This window comes from Nomascus leucogenys, chromosome 5 (assembly GCF_006542625.1).
Source record: "Nomascus leucogenys isolate Asia chromosome 5, Asia_NLE_v1, whole genome shotgun sequence".
NCBI lineage: Eukaryota > Metazoa > Chordata > Mammalia > Primates > Hylobatidae > Nomascus > Nomascus leucogenys.
Window position 1 is genome coordinate 2,048,464 of NC_044385.1, and position 19,212 is coordinate 2,067,675.

At 40.1% G+C, this 19,212-nt stretch overlaps 1 protein-coding gene across 1 annotated transcript in view; it reads left to right on the forward strand.

Annotated features, from left to right (window-relative positions):
- The window catches only part of SMYD3 (SET and MYND domain containing 3), a 749,402-nt gene that overhangs the window by 302,596 nt on the left and 427,594 nt on the right, over positions 1–19,212 (forward strand). The window lies entirely within an intron of this gene.

Genomic DNA, 19,212 nt, shown 5'->3' on the forward strand with positions numbered 1-19,212 from the left:
TCTTGTTCTCCATCCGGTCCACTTAGGATTCTCCTGCTCCTCTATGTGTGAGTTTGAGACTTCTAGTTTAGGGTATTTTCACATCTTGGCAGTGATGGAAGCAGCCAGATAGGACAGGGGGAAGATCTGGACTAGGAGTGGGTTGTTGGTACGTTAAATATGAAAAAGATTTGAGGATGTTATTGACTGAGGTAGAAGAGCCAGGAGCAAGTGAGAAACCCAGGAGAAGGAGAGTATGCTCTGGGCCGAACTGTGTCCCCGCAAATTCATATGTTGATGTTCTAACCACCGGTACTTCAGAATGTGGCCATATTTGCAGAGAAGGTCTTTGAAGAGGTGATTTAACATGAGGCCTTTAGGGTTGACCCTAGTCCAGTATGACTGGTGTCCTTGTAGGAAGAGGAAGAGACACCAGCAGCACATGTGCGCAGAGGGACGCCATGTCAGGAGGCAGCAAGAGAGTGGCTCCTCCAGCCAGAGAGGGCTCGGAGGAAACCAAACCTACAGATACTTTCATCTTGAACTTCCAGCCTCCAGAACTGTGAAAATCAGTTGCTGTTGTTTCAGCCACCAGTCTGTAGTATTCTGTTATGGCAGCTCTAGTGAACAACCATAGGGAGGTGCTGGCATCCAGAAGGGGGAGAGAATTGATGGAGCAGAGACTGTGTCTGATGGTGGCTGAACAAATCCCCAATATCTTGCACATATCTGGATTAAAGCTCTATGGATATTTATTGAATTAATTTCACTGAAGGACCAGTGAGAGGGAAACAAAGCCCTGGGGTCACAGGGATTTGCTGTGGACCAGGGAAGGAAACTGGAGAAAGTTCTTAAGTCTCCAGCCTTTATTTTCTTTTTCTTTTTCTTTCTTTTTTTTTTTTTTTTTTGAGACGGAGTCTTGCTCTGGAGTGCAGTAGCACGATCTCAGCTCAGTGCAACCTTACCCTCCCAGGTTCAAGTGATTCTCCTGTCTCAGCCTCCTGAGTAGCTAGGATTATAGGCGCCCACCACCACAACCAGCTAAATTTTGTATTTTTCTTAGAGACGGGTTTTGCCATATTGGCCAGGCTGGTCTCGAACTCCTGACCTCAAGTGATCCACTATCTTGGCCTCCCAAAGTGCTGGGATTAAAGCGTGAGCCACCTCACCCAGCCTCCAGCCTTTATTTTCTGGGTGAAGGGGTTGAGGAGTGATTGGGTTGGGTTTGTTACTGTGGTATCACCATATTCTCTCACTAGCCATGGAGGCTTTAGGTTTATGCATAAGCAAGTATCATAATGTATTGAATGGAAAAGGATTTGGAGTATATTTTGTTAGCTAGCGTGATACCAGGAAGTCCTTGTTGTCAAGAACTGCCGTTTTCAAGGAGGAATTGCATTTCTGAGACTGTGCGTGGATTTAATACATCACATTTCGATGATTTGAGGGAGATGGTGATGGGTTAGGGGAACTGAGGAAAGGGAGAAATCTCTGGAAAAGTCTCTGAGGAAAGGCGGAAGGAGTTGACTCGGTTCCAGCTGAACTCTTGCAGGCAGAGTCAAGGCCCAGCCTGGGGTTTGCAGTAGCAGGAGTCCTCTGACTGGGTTGGAAAAAGAACTTGGGCTAAGAGATTAGAAAGCTTCATAGGCCAATGATAGGGCGGTCAGATGTGAAAAATGTAAAGGTTGGTCATATCGAAATGAGAAAGGATCAAATTTATTCAAATTTATTTATGAGAAAAATGGATTTTTAAGGCAGTGTTTCCGGAACTACAGTACTAAATAAAAGGACTGATATGTATATGTCACAGTTTTTTTAAATTAAAAATATTTCAAATCATAAAAGTACATTATAGAAAATATCGTTAAGTATTAAATAAAAATCACCCATTAGCTCACCATCTAGAAATAATAATTATTATTTTGCAGTACATACTTCCAGTTTTTCTATGTATGTATCAATATAAATCATTTAAAAATAGTTTTTTTGTCTTTTTTTTTAATTGAGACAGTCTCTGTTGCCCAGGCTGGAGTGCAGTGGCATGCTCTCAGCTCACTGCAACCTCCACTTCCCAGGTTCAAGTGATTCTCCTGCCTCAGTCTCCTGAGTAGCTGGGATTATAGGCACAAGCCACCACACCCAGCTAATTTTTATATTTTTAGTAGAGACAGGGTTTCTCCAAGTTGCCCAGGCTGGTCTCAAACTCCTGACTTCAAGTGATCCACTTGCCTCGGCCTCCCAAAGTGCTAGGATTACTGGCATGAGCCACCGCACCCAGCCTAAAAATAGTTTTTAATAAACCCAGTGGACCTATAGGCGATTCATGTGAGCCGGATTACTATGCTTCAGCTGACATTTCTTGGTTTGAAGTATAGTTAAGTTAGAGCAACTGAGGTTTTCATAAACATTTCATTTCAGGGTTTCATCTGAACATTGTCATCCTGATTTTGCTGATACTTCCTTCTTTCTCAAGGTCAGCAGGCCGTGACAGCTGGTACTGCCACATTTTTGATGGCCTAATTAAATATTTCATATAAAATGCATATACCATCTGCTTAGGTTACAGATATAGTGACCCAAATAATAAACAAAATAGCATGCTTGTGCTTAAGCTGATCTGGAGAGATGAATACACATTTTCTGCATGGTAGAAAAGTGCTGGGCTTGCATTGGTTTAAAAAATGCCCCTGCTTTAACCCCCTATTAATAAGGTTGACTGCTGTTAGGGATTAGCAATTTTTGTATATGTGTCCATATTCTCATCTGGTATCTCTTATTACTGCTACCATATATAAGGACTGATAGACGTACTTAGAGGGGAATCTTGAGCTTGTAGGGATGAGCAGATTTATTAATTTGTCGTAAGAATTGTACTTGTCACGTTGGTATCACCATTTTCTGTCAATAGCCATGGAAACTTAGGTTTATATAAAAGCAAATAACATTTTGATTGAATGAAAAAGATTTGCCGTATATGTTGTGAGAAAACCTTGATAATATGAGGGCAAGAAGTCCTTGTGTCAAGAAACATTGTTTTCAAATGTGACTTGCATTTCTGAGACTTCATGGATTTAATGTTTCACATGATGCTTTGAAAAGAAACTTTTTTTTTCATTTGGGAGGTAGAAGAGAACAGAAAGACCTAGGTTTGATATCATGACTTCAGCTAAGTAACTTAAATTTGGTGAACTTCATTTTCAGCTCTAGAAAGACGGGGTTGATAATACCTACCTCAAAAGGTTGTTTGGAGAATCAAATCATATATATGAAAAGCAAAATGCCTACTGTAGTTCCTGGGGAATTGTTAGTTGTTCCCATCCCGTGCATCTTCTCTATCACAGTGGGCGTCTGTGTACATTCTCGCTCAGCATCTACACTGTTCTCCTCTATCTTCTCTATCACAGTGGGCGTCTGTGTATATTCTCGCTCAGCATCTATGCTGTTCTCTCCTAGGAATAGCATCGCTGTGTTTGTTTAGCTTCCACCTTGCATAAAGACTTGGTGTCATTGTCAATCAAGATCTCCTGGTGAGCATCCGCCCCACCAAGTCAGGTGTGCTCTTCTGAATTTTGTACATGACAAGATACTGCAAATGTGTCAAACGTTGTCCTGAAGGGAGGGAGTATCCAGTAATTACTGCTTAGAGCCCCGTAACTGCTCTAAGCCCTCACAGTAAATACTTTTTTCAAAACAAAACAAAACTTAAAATAGCCTGGTTGGCTGTATACCAAAGTTCCCTGTTTGGTACACTGAAGTGGAAATAATTCCACAAGCAGATTCATTCATTTGTTTAATCCAAGAACTATTTAGTGATTTCCTTATTCTTTATTTATCCAGTGTGAGGTGCTGGAGTGCATTCATAGAAGAGAAATATCAGGTTCCCTGTTCTTGGGGTGTGCTCAGCTCAGTGACTTCACAGAGGGCATGTGATCTTAGCGTAGTAGCAGACGTGGAGCATAGCCTGAGGCACAATCCCAGATTGAATTTTGTATTAGGTATAGTGACAGTTAATCTAACTCTAAAAATGTTAATTATGGACATAAAGATGAGAACAGTAGGTACTGGGACTACTAGAGGGGGAAGAGAGGATGGGGGCAAGGGCTGAAAAACTACCTATTGGGTACTAGGCTCACCCACTGGGTGACGGGGTCATTTCTACCCCAAACCTCAGTGTCACACTATATACCCATGTATCGAGCCTGTATATGTACCCCCTGAATCTAAAATAGAAGTTGAAATTATAAACAAAAATTTAAATTAAAAAACCCTTTAATGCCCATTAGTTACTTGTAGTCTGTTTAAAGAATAGCCAGTTGCTCTCAGCCTTTTCATTTGTTTCATTAATTGCATCTGTTTATTTACTCAGTCTGGTCAAGAAAAATACTCTTAATAGTTTATATTAAAAAATAGGTGCCACTATAAAATTCTAAGCTTTTGCTGAAAATCGTGACCTTTGATTGTTCATACTGGTAATTTATTTCTCATTTTTATGTTGCAATTACAACATTCAAAGCAGTAGACTAAGATCTAATAATTTAGAAGCACCAGAGGCATTGTTGGGCCAGGATGACAAGCCTTTAATGACTATCTTAGACAGTAAAAAAGCCACTGCAATTGCTGTATGAATATTCATTTAAGAAGCATTCATTGGTAGGAAAGAAGTTGTAAATCTTTTAACATGTAAACTTTAAAAAAGATGAATAACATACTATATACCCTGGTCATTCTCATTGAATGTGTCTTCAGATATTTTTTATCGAATTCATTTTACTGCTCTTTTTGCTTATAAAAATAAAATAGTATTTCATTAGTTGAGCTCATTTGAATATTAGAAATAAACAGAGTTCATATCATGTGAAATTGCTGACAGCTCTTAAAATCAGTCCTGCCCTTTGCCCAGAGGCATTAATCACATTGCTGGTTACATCTGTTCTTGGGAAAGAGAACCTGCCTTGACTGTGAACGGGGGTCCAGTTTGCCCCAGGTTTAGTCCCTGTGATACTCAGCATGTGTTGCCTGGTTCTTTACTAAATATGGCTACCCTATGACAGGAAGCTTTGGGCTGATTAGGCCTTATTTGTCTTGTTTTCTCTTACTGGGAAAGCAAAGACTGCTGAATATAACTGATGTCAGAATGGGCCCATGTTAGCTATATACTGTGTACAGGTCAAGCACATAACTATTAATAGTAAAAATCAACTTAGGGGAACGGGATTCAGATCCAAGCAGTTTGATCCTAGCCCACACTCTTAACCACAGTTACAATGGCAAACAAATAAATATTTTTAATTGTATGTAGTATGATATAGTGTTGGAAAGATTGTTTAAATTTTTTAAATAGGGGGTGGAGCCAAGATGGCCGAATAGGAACAGCTCCGGTCTACGGCTCCCAGCTTGAGCGACACAGAAGATGGGTGATTTCTGCATTTCCATCTGAGGTACCGGGTTCATCTCACTAGGGAGTGCCAACCAGTGGGTGCAGGACAGTCGGTGCAGCGCACCGTGCGCGGGCCGAAGCAGGGCGAGGCATTGCCTCACTCGGGAAGCACAAAGGGAGTTCCCTTTCATAGTCAAAGAAAGGGGTGACAGACGGCACCTGGAAAATCAGGTCACTCCCACCCTAATACTGTGCTTTTCCAGCAGACTTGGAAAATGGCACACCAGGAGATTGTGTCCCTCGCCTGCCTCGGAGGGTCCTGTGCCCACGGAGTCTCGCTGATTGCTAGCACAGTAGTCTGAGATCAAACTGCAAGGCAGCAGCCAGGCTGGGGGAGGGGCGCCCGCCATTGCCCAGGCTTGCTTAGGTAAACAAAGCAGCCAGGAAGCTCGAACTGGGTGGAGCCCACCACAGCTCAAGGAGGCCTGCCTGCCTCTGTAGCCTCCACCTCTGGGGGCAGGGCACAGACAAACAAAAAGTCAGCAGTAACCTCTGCAGACTTAAATGTCCCTGTCTGACAGCTTTGAAGAGAGTAGTGGTTCTCCCAGCACGCAGCTGGAGATCTGAGAACAGGTAGACTGCCTCCTAAACTGGGTCCCTGACCCCCGAGCAGTGTAAGTGGGAGGCACCCCCCAGTAGGGACAGACTGACACCTCACTCGGCTGGGTACTCCTCTGAGACAAAACTTCCAGAGGAACGATCAGACAGCTGAATTTGCAGTTCACAAAAATCTGCTGTTCTGCAGCCACCGCTGCTGACACCCAGCCAAACAGGGTCTGGATTGGACCTCTAGCAAACTCCAACAGACCTGCAGCTGAGGGTCCTGTCTGGTAGAAGGAAAACTAACAAACAGAAAGGACACCCACACCAAAAATCCATCTGTACATCACCATCATCAAAGACCAAAAGTAGAAAAAACTACAAAGATGGGGAGAAAACAGAGCAGAAAAACTGGAAACTCTAAAAAGCAGAGCACCTCTCCTCCTCCAAAGGAACGCAGTTCCTCACCAGCAACGGAACAAAGCTGGACGGAGAATGACTTTGACAAGTTGAGAGAAGAAGACTTCAGATGATCAAACTACTCCGAGCTACAGGAGGAAATTCAAACCAATAGCAAAGAAGTTGAAAACTTTGAAAAAAAATTAGACGAATGTTTAACTAAAATAACCAATGCAGAGAAGTGCTTAAAGGAGCTGATGGAGCTGAAAGCCAAGTTTCAAGAACTACATGAAGAATGCAGAAGCCTCAGTAGCCGATGCGATCAACTGGAAGAAAGGGTATCAGTGATGGAAGACGAAATGAATGAAATGAAGTGAGAAGGGAAGTTTAGAGAAAAAAGAACAAAAAGAAATGAACAAAGCCTCCAAGAAATATGGTACTATGTGAAAAGACCAAACCTACGTCTGACTGGTGTACCTGAAAGTGACAGGGAGAATGGAACCAAGTTGGAAAACACTCTGCAAGATATTATCCAGGAGAACTTCCCCAATCCAGCAAGGCAGGCCAACATTCAGATTCAGGAAATACAGAGAACGCCACAGAGATACTCCTCGAGAAGAGCAACTCCAAGACACATAATTGTCAGATTCACCAAAGTTGAAATGAAGGAAAAAATGCTAAGGGCAGCCAGAGAGAAAGGTTGGGTTACCCACAAAGGGAAGCCCATCAGACTAACAGCTGATCTCTCAGCAGAAACTTTACAAGCCAGAAGAGAGTGGGGGCCAATATTCAACATTCTTAAAGGAAAGAATTTTCAACCCAGAATCTCATATCCAGCCAAACTAAGCTTCATAAGTGAAGGAGAAATAAAATACTTTACAGACAAACAAATGCTGAGTGATTTTGTCACCACCAGGCCTGCCCCAAAAGAGCTCCTGAAGGTAGCACTAAACATGGAAAGGAACAACCGGTACCAGCCCCTGCAAAAACATGCCAAATTGTAAAGACCATTGAGGCTAGGAAGAAACTGCATCAACTAACGAGCAAAATAACCAACTAACATCATAATGACAGGATCAAATTCACACATAACAATATTAACTTTAAATGTAAATGGGCTAAATTCTCCAATTAAAAGAAACAGACTGGCAAATTGGATAAGGAGTCAAGATCCATCAGTGTGCTGTATTCAGGAAACCCATCTCACGTGCAGAGACACACATAGACTCAAAATAAAGAGATAGAGGAAGATCTACCAAGCAAATGGAAAACAAAAAAAGGCAGGGGTTGCAATCCTAGTCTCTAATAAAATAGACTTTAAACCAACAAAGATCAAAAGAGACAAAGAAGGCCATTACATAATGGTAAAGGGATCAATTCAACAAGAAGAGCTAACTATCCTAAATATATATGCACCCAATAAAGGAGCACCCAGATTCATAAAGCAAGTTGTGAGTGACCTACAAAGAGACTTAGACTCCCACACAATAATAATGGGAGATTTTAACACCCCACTGTCAACATTAGACAGATCAACGAGACAGAAAGTTAACAAGGATACCCAGAAATTGAACTCAGCTCTGCACCAAGCAGACCTAATAGACATCTACAGAACTCTCCACCCCAAATCAACAGAATATACATTTTTTTCAGCACCACACCACACCTATTCCAAAATTGACCACATAGTTGGAAGTAAAGCTCTCCTCAGCAAATGTAAAAGAACAGAAATTATAACAAACTGTCTTTCAGACCACAGTGCAATCAAACTAGAACTCAGGATTAAGAAACTCACTCAAAACCACTCAACTACATGGAAACTGAACAACCTGCTCCTGAATGACTATTGGGCTCATAACGAAACGAAGGCAGAAATAAAGATGTTCTTTGAAACCAACGAGAACAAAGACACAACATACCAGAATCTCTGGGACACATTCAAAGCAGTGTGTAGAGGGAAATTTATAGCACTAAATGCCCACAAGAGAAAGCAGGAAAGATCCAAAATTGACACCCTAACATCACAATTAAAAGAACTAGAAAAGCAAGAGCAAACACATTCAAAAGCTAGCAGAAGGCAAGAAATAACTAAAATCAGAGCAGAACTGAAGGAAATAGAGACACAAAAAACCCTGCAAAAAATTAATGAATCCAGGAGCTGGTTTTTTGAAAAGATCAACAAAATTGATAGACTGCTAGCAAGACTAATAAAGAAGAAAAGAGAGAAGAATCAAAGAGACACAATAAAAAATGATAAAGGGGATATCACCACCGATCCCACAGAAATACAATCTACCATCAGAGAATACTACAAACACCTCTACGCAAATAAACTAGAAAATCTAGAACAAATGGATAAATTCCTTGACAAATACACCCTCCCAAGACTCAACCAGGAAGAAGTTGAATCTCTGAATAGACCAATAACAGGCTCTGAAATTGTGGCAATAATCAATAGCTTACCAACCAAAAAGAGTCCAGGACCTGATGGATTCACAGCTGAATTCTACCAGAGGTACAAGGAGGAACTGATACCATTCCTTCTGAAACTATTCCAATCAATAGAAAAAGAGGGAATCCTCCCTAACACATTTTATGAGGCCAGCATCATCCTGATACCAAAGCCTGGCAGAGACACAACCAAAAAAGAGAATTTCAGACCAATATCCCTGATGAACATTGATGCAAAAATCCTCAATAAAATACTGGCAAACCGAATCCAGCAGCACATCAAAAAGCTTATTCACCATGATCAAGTGGGCTTCATCCCTGGGATGCAAGGCTGGTTCAACATACACAAATCAATAAATGTAATCCAGCATATAAACAGAACCAAAGACAAAACCCACATGATTATCTCAATAGATGCAGAAAAGGCCTTTGACAAAATTCAACAACCCTTCATGCTAAAAACTCTCAATAAATTAGGTATTGATGGGATGTATCTCAAAATAATAAGAGCTATCTATGACAAACCCACAGCCAATATCATACTGAATGGGCAAAAACTGGAAGCATTCCCTTTGAAAACTGGCACAAGACAGGGATGCCCTCTCTCGCCACTCCTATTCAACATAGTGCTGGAAGTTCTGGCCAGGGCAATCAGGCAGGAGAAGGAAATAAAGGGTATTCAATTAGGAAAAGAGGAAGTCAAACTGTCCCTGTTTGCAGATGACATGATTGTATATCTAGAAAACCCCATTGTATCAGCCCAAAATCTCCTCAAGCTGATAAGCAACTTTAGCAAAGTCTCAGGATACAAAATCAGTGTACAAAAATCACAAGCATTCTTGTACACCAATCACAGCCAAACACAGAGCCAAATCATGAGTGAACTCCCATTCACAATTGCTTCAAAGAGAGTAAAATACCTAGGAATCCAACTTACAAGGGATGTGAAGGACCTCTTCAAGGACAACTACAAACCACTGCTCAATGAAATAAAAGGGGATACAAACAAATGGAAGAACATTCCATGCTCATGGGTTGGAAGAATCAATATCGTGAAAATGGCCATACTGCCCAAGGTAATTTATAGATTCGATGCCATCCCCATCAAGCTGCCAATAACTTTCTTCACAGAATTGGAAAAAACTACTTTAAAGTTCATATGGAACCAAAAAAGAGCCCGCATCGCCAAGTCAATCCTAAGCCAAAAGAACAAAGCTGGAGGCATCACGCTACCTGACTTCAAACTATACTACAAGGCTACAGTAACCAAAACAGCATGTTACTGGTACCAAAACAGAGACATAGATCAATGGAACAGAACAGAGCCCTCAGAAATAATGCCACGTAGCTACAACTATCTGATCTTTGACAAACCTGACAAAAACAAGCAATGGGGAAAGGATTCCCTATTTAATAAATGGTGCTGGGAAAACTGGCTAGCCATATGTAGACAGCTGAAACTGGATCCCTTCCTTACACCTTATACAATAATTAATTCAAGATGGATTAAAGACTTACATGTTAGACCTAAAACCATAAAAACCCTAGAAGAAAACCTAGGCAATACCATTCAGGACATAGGCATGGGCAAGGACTTCATGACTAAAACACCAAAAGCAATGGCAACAAAAGCCAAATTTGACAAATGGGATCTAATTAAACTAAAGAGCTTCTGCACAGCAAAAGAAAATACCATCAGAGTGAACAGGCAACCTACAAAATGGGAGAAAATTTTTGCAACCTACTCATCTGACAAGGGCTAATATCCAGAATCTACAATGAACTCAAACAAATTTACAAGAAAAAAACAAACAACCCCATCATAAAGTGGGCAAAGGACATGAACAGACACTTCTCAAAAGAAGACATTTATGCAGCGAAGAAACACATGAAAAAATGCTCATCATCACTGGCCATCAGAGAAATGCAAATCAAAACCACAATGAGATACCATCTCACACCAGTTAGAATGGCCATCATTAAAAAGTCAGGAAACAACAGGTGTTGGAGAGGATGTGGAGAAATAGGAACACTTTTACACTGTTGCTGGGACTGTAAACTAGTTCAACCATTGTGGAAGTCAGTGTGGCGATTCCTCAAGGATCTAGAACTAGAAATACCATTTGACCCAGCCATCCCATTACTGGGTATATACCCAAAGGACTATAAATCATGCTGCTATAAAGACACATGCACATGTATGTTTATTGTGGCACTATTCACAATAGCAAAGACTTGGAACCAACCCACATGTCCAACAACGATAGACTGGATTAAGAAAATGTGGCACATATACACCATGGAATACTATGCAGCCATAAAAAAGGATGAGTTCATGTTCTTTGTAGGGACATGGATGAAACTGGAAACCATCATTCTCAGTAAACTATCGCAAGGACAAAAAACCAAACACTGCATGTTCTCACTCCTAGGTGGGAATTGAACAATGAGAACACATGGACACAGGAAGGGGAACATCACACTCCGGGGACTGTTGTGGGGTGGGGGAAGGGGGGAGGGAAATCATCAGGAGATATACCTAATGCTAAATGACGAGTTAATGGGTGCAGCACACCAACATGGCACATGGATACATATGTAACAAACCTGCACATTGTGCACATGTACCCTAAAACTTAAAGTATAATAATAATAAAAATAAAAATAAAAAAATAAAAAAATAAAAAAAATTTTTAAAATAGACTTTACATTTTAGAAAGTATAGATTTACAGCAAAATTGTGAATAGTACAGAGTGTTCCCCTATGTATCCTGTACACAGTTTTCCCTATTGACACCTTGTATTACTATGGTGCATTTTTACAATTAATGAACCAATATTGATATACTGCTATTAACTAAAGTCCATACTTTATTCAGTTTCCCTTGGTTTTTACCCAGTGTCTGTACCAGTATGCCACACAGCATGCCACGTTATTTTTGGTCCTCTTGTTGCTTTAGGCTTCTCTTGGTTGGTATAGTTTTTCATACTTTCTTTGTTTTTGATGATCCTTGACAGTTTGGAGGAATATTGGTCAGGTATTTTGTAGAATGGACCTTACGTGGAAAGAAGGTAATATCTGTCTGAAATTTTTTTCATGATTAGAGTGGAATTACGGATTTTGGGGAGGAAGACCACAGAGATAAAGTGCCGTTTTCATTACATCCTACCTGGAATATGCTCTATCGACTTGACTTGTTGTTGATTTTGACCTTGATCACCTGGCTGAGGTCGTGTTTGTCAGGCTTCGCCACTGCAGAGTTCCTCCTTTTCCCTTCCACACTGTCCTCGTCACAGGGACGTCACTAGGCACTGCCCACACTTAAGGAGTGGGGAGCCACGTTCCACCTCCTTGAAGGAGGAGTATTTAATATGTAAATTATTTGGAATTCCTCTGAACAGGAGGTTTTGTCTTTTATTAATACCAGTATGTATTGATACACAATTTATTTTATACCTCTAGTTATAATCCAATACTACTTTATGTTCCTGCCCAAAATATTCTAACTTTTGGCTGCAGGGAACATTTTCAGTTGATTTCTGTGTCCGTTTGACATATCCTCATCATTGTGGAGTTTTTTTTTTTCTTTCTTTAGCACCTCCTCACTTTCTGGCACTACAAGATGCTTCAGGCCCATTTTTTATGTTTCCTGCTCATATCCTAGAAGCAGCCATTTCTTCAATGTGCCCTGTTTTCTTTTATTGGAGAATAGTTTTAGAAAACAAGATTTGGGCACTATTTATGCTTATTGCTAATGAGTTTTCTTTGCTTCTAGGCCCTACGAAAGTTTTAACTTTTAAATTTTTTAAGCTGCTTGAGCTGCTGTACTAAGCAACTATTTGTGTTAAGTGTTGGTGGCCAAAAGTGTTAAATAAATAGTTTAAAATTTGTTTTTCTTTGGGGAAAGAATGTTGTATTGTAGTTACATTCGAGAATTGCCAAAAATAAAATTTAAAAAGAACAATACTTAGAAGAACATTTCTAAAAACATTTCTTAAAATTGTATAATTGTCTCAGTCAACTTGCTTTTATTATTTTTCAAGATAATTTTTAATGATTTTATACAAAGCAGTGATTCCCTGGGTAATGATTGTGAAGATTTTGCCTTTTGTGCTTCTCTTTTACAGTGGATTTTTCATTTATTTAACTTGGATTAGAATTAGAAATGCAAATGGGTCAGCAGTTGAATTTACCCCTTGGAATCTTGCTTTTTGCTGGACATTTACTATCTGAATTACACAAAGGAATTAAGACAAAGAGCAGTGTCTGCACCCAGGAGTTACTGTCTAGTACTTAATAACAAGCACTGCACAAGCACTGATCAGTCAAAACAGGAAGTTTAGAAACAACCAGGACACCACATCAGATGTATTCTGGGCAAATATCACCCCGCCTAGGCCTCAAGAACTGCCAAAAATCTTTAAATATTGGCTTATAAATAGTATGAAGTAGAAAAAAAATTTAAACATGACATCTCAGTGATATTTCTGCAAAGGGAGGTTTTTTTTTTTAATAAAGAAGTGACAGTAAAATTGATTTTCACTAGCTTTAAAGACAGTATCATCCTCTGTATCGTAAGATATTACTCTGAGAAACACCCATTCATTCTTTCAGGTGAAAGGCAGTGTATTATCACAGGCAGCCAACCACTGCAACAGCTGGTATTGACAAAGGCTCTGACCCCTTTTGGCTAAAAATGAAGCAAATTCCGAGTGTTCATAGGGCTTCCTAACCTCTGTTGAGCTATATGTAAGAACCCTTCACCCATTATAATAATCCAGGTATGCGATGTTGTGTTACAGTGACCTGCAGGGTCATAACTTAGTGAGAGGCATTCTTTGTCAACACAGGGAAATTTACCACAGAAGGTAAAATTTAGAAGAAAGGTGAATGGTTACAGTATTCTTTCAGTGCGTGTGTGTGTGTGTGCGCACATTTGTGTGTATGTATTTGTGTGTTCCTTCAGCAACATGTCATATGGTCTAGGAATTCCTGGGTGATTTCTGGTTTTGGAGAATAGGATGTGAATGTACCTCTGAAACTGACAGAATGATGTTATTACCTTGTAGGTCACTGGAATAGAGTCTAGATGTGCTTAAGCATTTATGAAAATTTACCTGTTGTCACAGAGGCCCCGTGCCACATGAGTCCTATGAGACTTTAAAGGAAATCTAACCAAAATTGAACTCTATTTCTGGTATAGCTTTTTCTGTGGTTTGATAATGACATTGTACCTATTAAAATATTTTTTTGCCCTCATTATTAAAACCATTAGTTTATTTAGTGACTTCACAGTCACAAGTTTTTTATATTTCCTGGGCAAGCAAAACCTCAGTAGCATAAACTTAGTTTTGTCACTGCCCCGGGGATCCCACTTCATATGGGCCAATAAATTTCCAGGAAACTATAAATATTATGTCATATGGGCAAAAATGTGATGTCTTTTTTGATCCAAACCTTTGCCAGACATTCAAGAGAGGTTAGGATGTAGTGAGAGTTTGTAAAAGACTGGAGCTGTCAGTAGGCCAAGTATAGCACAGAAACTGGCAGTGGTGAAAACCTGGCTGCAGGTACAAGACAGCACATGTATGTGGATTGTAATTACAGCTTTAGTGTGAGAGAATTAATCTTCATTGTACGAGGGACCCAGTGTAATTCTTGAGACATTTTTATGGAAAATCTTCATGAAGGAGACTTAGATCATTGTTGCGCCATAGAATTTCTGTGATAATGGAAATGTTCTCTCTTTGTTGTGCAATATGGCAGTCAGTAGCCATTTTCGTGTATCAAACACTTGAAATGCGTTGAATGTGACTGAGGAATTGAATTTCAAATTTAATTTTAATTATGTTTTAACTTTAAATAGCTACATGTGGTTAGTGACTGCCTTTTGGATAGCACAGCTCTAGATGGCTAGGTTTGGCATGTCTACTCGTGAGACAATGTTTGTGAAAAACTGTGGCATGCAGCTGGGCGCAGTGGCTGACGCCTGTAATCCCAGCACTTTGGGAGGACCTAAGCAGGTGGATCATGAGATCAGGCGTTCAAGACCAGCCTGGCCAATATAGTGAAACCCTGTCTCTACTTAAATACAAAAATTAGCCGGGCATGATGGCGCGTACCCGTAGTCCCAGCTACTCGGGAGGCTGAGGCAGGAGAATCACTTGAACCTGGGAGGTGGAGGTTGTGGTGAGGTGAGATCGTGCCACTGCACTCCAGCCTGGGTGACTGAGCGAGACTCCATCTCAAAAAAACCCAAAAAAACAAAAAAAAACCCACAAAAACTGTAGCATATAAAATGTTCAAAAAAATGTTTACTTTTCTCTTTAGGAAGTATGTAGACCCCCGTGATACTTTTTTAAAACAACAACCCCGAGGTTAATACATCTTTTGTTTTAACTTTGCCAGTATAGTGCCATTGCTCATGTACCTCTTAAATTTCATGATGGAACGAGGAACCTTTAGAGCTGCAGTTATAGAGAAGTACATAAAAACAGCATACCTCTCTCAATTGTGTACCACCCCCAAATGAAAGAGGACATAACGATCAATTTGTATCCATTTTGTTCCCCAGCACTGGCTTGAGTGAGCATGATTTAGGATGTTTTGCTGCTTTTGCCATTTTGGTGTATGTTTGTATAAAAGGGAAAGTTTGAAAGGGGACACAAAGTCAGGGAAGAAAGAAAAGAAGGCCTAGAATTAAAGAGGGAGAAAAAGAAGCGAGAGTACCTGGAGAGCGTCGCGGACCATAGTAGCCGTCTGCGGCTTGGAAGAACTGATTGTAGATTTACAGGAAGCGTGCCGTTGTGCTGCTGGCGGAGGCCATCTCTGAGGAAATAGGAGAAGACCACTAGGGCTGTGTCTAAGGTAACCGTAAGGCTTCTCCATCCTTTCTGCTCATTATGACTAGCAGCCAATTTGGATCTGATTTATACTGTGGGGAAGAAGCTTGGAGAGAAACGTGGGGCGCCGGTGTGATAGTGGTGGGTGAGTGAATGGCGGCTTGCTGTCTCTATACATCAGGCCAAACCACAAGGCCACTGCTGGGGCTGCCTCTTTTGTCATAGGGACTTGGTCTAGAGTTTTATTGAAGGGTGCATAAAAGATCATACAAATAAACATATTCTGAAGAATATCTTCATCAGTACAGTCTAAATCTCCAGATAGTTGGTAATTTTGCTTTTTATGGACAAGTCTTTTCATTGAACTATTTCTATTTCTATATGATCTTATTGTATTTTAAATGTTAATTTTTTCTTCCAGTCTCCTCTTCCTTACTTTCACCCCAGAATTTTTTCAGATCTGTATGTTTCTACCAATGTGGCTCTCGGGTTGTCTCTAATTTGTCAGAGGCTGTAGTACCATATTTTCTTAACTGGATGTAATAAACAAGATATGATGATAAATGAGACCTAAGGATATTTCTAAAGTGGAATTCTTTTGTTTGTCTTAACATGTTTTATTGGGTTTAACTAGAATATAGAATGAAAAACAATCTTAATATGACTTCTCTGTTTTCTTAGCATATTTTGTTCTTAATTTGGCTGTACTTATTAGAACTCCTCAAAGATTTCCTATAAGCATTACATTAAAGGCCTCCATTATCAATTGAAATGCATCTTTTGTAACTACATTTCTTTTTTTTTTTTGACTTTACCTTTTACCTTTTTAAAAGCAATGAATGCATTACTCTTGCCAAGAAAATGTAAAGATCCCAGGAAGACTTACTGTTCTCCTTTTTTCCCTAGAGGGAGCTAATCTCAAGTTCACTCTTTGTTTGTCAATAATTGGATTGAAATACATTTAGTCTCATATTTACTCTTTTAAAGAATATGTAATCATTACAATCGTTACCAATTTTATTTCTTTTCCCTCAACCCTTTTAAAGTTACAAGGAAATAATAGTGCATTTTAACATTGATAGGTACCATAATTTTGGATTTTATTTTATTGTAGCATTTACATTAACTGCAAATCTTGGGTTTAAAAAAGCCACACATAGGTTAGGCACAGTGGCTCATGCCTGTAATTCCAGCACTTTGGGAGGTTGAGGTAGGAGGATCGCTTCGGCCCAGGAGTTCAACACCAGCCTGGGCAACATAGCAAGACTTCATCACTACAAAAGAAAAATTAAAAATGAGCCAGGTTATTTTGGAGCTTTAAGATTTAATGACTGTCCTGCTGGGTTCTGAAGTTGCATGAGTTCTGTAGCCTGTTTCTTTTTGCCAATTTCTTCAATGAAACCTCTTTTTTTATAAATTAAAAAAGTAAATAAGTAAATAAAACAAAAATTAGCTGAGCATGATGGCACATGCCTGTGGTTCCAGCTGCTTGGGAGGCTGAGGAAGGAAGATCGCTTGAGCTCAGGAATTCAAGGCTACAGTGAGCTATAATAATACCACTGCACTCCAGCCTGGGTGACAGAGTGACACCTTGTTTCAACAGCAACAACAAAAACAACAACAAAAGCCACACATAACCTCTTCTTTATCCAACTGTAAGTGAAAGTTCTTAAAATCTTCAATGTATGATTCTTAATTTTTTCCATAATAACAACACTCCAGTGTTTTAAGATGTTTCAGATTGTATCAGTTTTTGTGCAGTGGTTCTCAGACTTCAAGGTGCGTCAGAATAACCGATTGCTGAAGTTTCTCATTTATTAGGACTGGGCGGGACTCAACTGCATTTGAACAAGTTCCTGGCTTCCTGATGCTGCTGGTCTGGGCCATACTTGAGGAATGACTGTGTTCTCATATTTGATTCTTACAAGAACCCAGTGAGATCTTGGGCAGATACAGATAAGGAAAATGAGGCTTGAAGATGTTTGTGATTTTTTTCCAGCAACACATCATGAATTAATGGTTGAACAGATACCAGAACCCATGAAGACCTTTCTGGTTTTCTCCTGCTCATGGCGAGAGTTCAGTTCCCAAAAGACATCTCTCTGATTTCAAATATGTTTGATGTTTTTGTCTTATTCTTTTAAGAGCAATTCATGTGTTTGGATACACACCCCTAATATTCACATTTATTTATAACATATGCTTAAAATTTTCTTGTCTTTCAGTTACGTGACTAATTTTTGTGCCTAGAGATGTTCTAAAAATGGAGTGTCTTTCTGAAGAAACAAAACCTTACATAACTTGTTAGGGCCACCCAAGGTTAGTCATGAGGAAAAATGTTGAGTTTTTTTACCCACTATCCTAGTCTTCTGGCACTTTTTCACTCTTGCTTGTGGTGATGGTTCTAGGCAGGACCATTATTTGTGGGTCCAACAAACGAGGAATGATCCAAGACAAAGAATCTCAAAACCACATCACCAGACCCTAGCAGAAGGGCCCTGTACTGATTTCAAGGATATTTTTATATTTTGCTGCTTCCATGGAGAACTGATAGTTGGCCTTTATTGGTACCAAAACATTGAAACTCCTGTGTGTAAGATAGTGACATACAGAATGAACCGTGAGGTGCGTTTTCTCCGTCTTCCCCCTCAGTTTCTCCCTGAACTACCTTAGGGTGTTCAGTATGCAGAGCGTGTGGACTAGTGTCTTGAACCCAGTGTCAGCCATCCATCAGGATTTACCTGTTGAATATAGCCTGGTAAGCTTTGCTAGTATAGTGGGGAAATGCTGTCTGCTTTTCTGATACTGGCTTTTCTAGTTCCTACTTCTCATTTTCTCTTGCTTTCCTTCTTCTGTTCTACTTTGATTTGGTGGCCCCTGAAATACCTTAATCCAAAATAGAAGTAGGGAGGGAAACAATGATAGCTGGAGAACAAGGTGAAAATCTTGACCTTGACTATCTTCTATGATTTAGTATAGTGTTGGCTTTTTGTGTGTGAGTTGGGGAGGGGGACAAAGAAAATCATGATTTTTTTAAAATTTAGTCTAATTGAGTAGTAATTTAAATCAGTGTGCTTCAGTGACTCCCCCACTTCCAATGCTTCCTTTTTTTTTTTTTTTTTTTTTGAGACAGAGTCTCACTCTGTCACTTAGGCTGGAGTGCAATGGCACGATCTCGGCCCACTGCAACCTCCGCCTCCCGGGTTCCAGCGATTCTCCTGCCTCAGCCTCCCAAGTAGCTGGGACTACAGGTGCCTGCCACCACGCCCGGCTAATTTTTGTATTCTTAGTAGAGACGGAGTTTCACCATATTGGCCAGACTGGTCTCGAACTCCTGACCTTGTGATCCGCCCTCCTTGGCCTCCCAGAGTGTTGGGATTACAGGCGTGAGCCACTTCACCAGCCTCTCATGTGTTCTAATGCTGAAATAAAACTCTCAGTATACACTACGGTCTGTGTGTGGTGCTTTATATGCACATTTTATTTAATCCTTTGTTAAGCGGTATTATTTTGAGGAAACAGATTGAGAGCGATTATGTAACATGGCCAAGGTCTGACTGACA